Genomic DNA, 2,500 nt, shown 5'->3' with positions numbered 1-2,500 from the left:
CATACACACACACACACACACACACACATGCACACACGCTCTCTCACACACACACACACACACACACACACACACACACACACACACACACACACACACACGCTCTCACACACACATATACACACACACACATATACACACACACACACACACACACAGGCAGGGACATGCACACCTCGGCAGTGTGTGTGGTGCCAGGAGGAACAATAGGCAGTAAAGTACAGAGTAATGTAATCAGGCCTCAGACCTGGGAAGCCCCTCCACCCTGCTGCACCACCCAGACACACCACACACACACCCCCGCACACACACCACCACACACACACACAACACACACACACCACCACACACACACACCACACACACACCACCACACACACACATCCCCACACACCACCACCACACAACACACCACCACACACACATCCCCACACACACACCACCACCACACACAGACCACCGCACACACACCACCACACACACACCACACACACACATCCCCACACAAAGACCACCAACACACCCCAGCACACTGGAACACAATCCCCAGGAAAATAGCCTTTCTTTATCTGCCTCTGCCCCTCTCTCTCTCTCTCTCTCTCTCTCTCTCTCTCTCTCTCTCTCTCTCTCTCTCTCTCTCTCTCTCTCTCTCTCTCTCTCTCTCTATTCCTCTCTCTTTTTTTTCTGTGTCTTCCTCTCACCCTCTGTCTTTCCATCTCTCCTTCCCTCCCTGACTCCTTGTCCTCTGTCTTTCTTTCTCTTTTTTTCTTGCCCTTTCCCTCCTACTCCCCCCGTTCCTCTGTCATTGTCTCTGACTCTTTCTCTCCCCTCTCACCCACCCCCCCCTCTCTATCCATCCCTCTGTCCTCTCTCCATCTCTCCCCTCTCACCCCTCCCCCCCCCTCTCTATCCGTCCCTCTGTCCTCTCTCCATCTCTCTCCTCTCTCTCACCCCCCCCATCCGTCTCTCTGTCCTCTCTCCATTTCTCTCCATCTCACTCCTCTCTCTCTCTCTCTCCCCCCCCCTCTATCCATCTCTCTCCATCTCTCTCCATCTCTCTCCCCCCCCCCCCCTGTCTCCCCCCTCTGGTACAGCAGCAGCAGCTCCAGCACCTGTCTCACCACACCCCAGGCATCCCTCTGACCCCCCACCCCTCAGGCCTGTCTCTGGGGGGGGGCTCGGGGCTGCTGGCCCTCACCGGAGCTCTGGGGGTCTCGGCCCACCTCGCCTCCAAGGACGACCGCAACCACCTGGAGTCAGACCACCTCAGAGGTGAGGACGCCCCCCACCGCCTGATGATGATGGTGATGACGATAACGATGACGACAATTCATCCTCCTGACGAGTCTTTAATGGCTAACATGTGTTCGCTTCAGATTACAATCAAAGAAACACAATTTTTTCATTGATCTTACATCAAAGACTTTGGTTGATTATCTCTCCCGCCAATTCGGCCCGTTTCATCTGATTTATGCATGGGATTTGGCCGGGCCGGAGGGGAGCGAAAGTATGCCTTTCCCCTTGCCCTCTGCCTAGACTCAGGAGAGAGAAATGTTAAAACAATGGAAGAATGGCGCTCGTTAAATATACAGTCATTTACAAATGCCATGACTTTGCCTGCAGGCCTCGTGGTGCAATTTCTGGCCATGTGAGCTTAGAGTGAGAGAGTCTAGTACAGTACACGCTGTTACACTCATGAGTAGTTCCCTTCTGGAGACAGATGGAGAGGGAGAGGGAGAGGGAGAGAGGGAGAGAGGGAGAGAGAGAGAGAGAGAGAGAGAGAGAGAGAGAGAGAGAGAGAGAGAGAGAAAGAATGAGAGTGCAGACAGAGAGAGGGAGACAGAGAGAGAGAGTGAGACAGAAAGAGGGAGACACAGAGAGAGGGAGACAGAGAGATTGAGACAGAGAGAGTGAGAGGGAGACAGAGAGAGTGAGAGAGAGAGTGTGCGACAGAGAGACAGACAGACAGACAGACAGAGAGATAGATATATAAACAGAGGGAGAGAGATAGAGAGTGAAACACAGAGAGACAGACAGACAGAGAGAGAGTAGACGGATGAGTGTGGAATAAACAGGAGAAGAGGGGAAGACAGAGAGCTTTGTCTTGTTGGAGTGGAGACGGGGAGGTTAGCCTGCTGCAGATTGGGAACATGCACAATACAACGCTTGTGTTTTTATTGCGCTATTGCGATTTTTCAGGTTGACCTTGGCTTGCTGTGGGACTGTTGTTATTATTATCTATACTGACGTCAATCCCCCCTGTCCTCCCCTCTCTCCACCCCCCCCTCCCCTCCTTTCTTCTCTCCACCCCTCCTCCCCTCTCTCCACCCCAACCCCACCCCCCCCCCCTCTCTCCTCCCTTCTCTCCACACACACCCTCTCCCCTCTCTCCACCCCCTCCTCCTCCCCTCTCCCCCCCTCCTCCCCTCTCTCTGTTCCGTCCCAGAGGGAGCACCCAGCAGGGTAAGTAACAATGTGTGTGTGTGTGTGTGTGTGTGTG

General features: G+C 53.9%; 1 pseudogene across 1 annotated transcript in view; it reads left to right on the top strand.

Annotated features, from left to right (window-relative positions):
* LOC308175076 (transducin-like enhancer protein 4) overlaps nucleotides 1–2,500 on the top strand; it is a 39,404-nt pseudogene that overhangs the window by 21,777 nt on the left and 15,127 nt on the right. The window contains exons 5-6 of the transcript in view: nucleotides 1,095–1,272; nucleotides 2,447–2,463. The product of the transcript in view is annotated as a transducin-like enhancer protein 4 (transcript). The remainder of the gene's footprint in view (nucleotides 1–1,094; nucleotides 1,273–2,446; nucleotides 2,464–2,500) is intronic.

The sequence above is a fragment of the Nansenia antarctica genome (genome assembly GCF_963989245.1).
Source record: "Nansenia antarctica genome assembly, contig: SCAFFOLD_378, whole genome shotgun sequence".
NCBI lineage: Eukaryota > Metazoa > Chordata > Actinopteri > Argentiniformes > Microstomatidae > Nansenia > Nansenia antarctica.
This window is presented reverse-complemented; position numbering and strand designations above follow the sequence as displayed.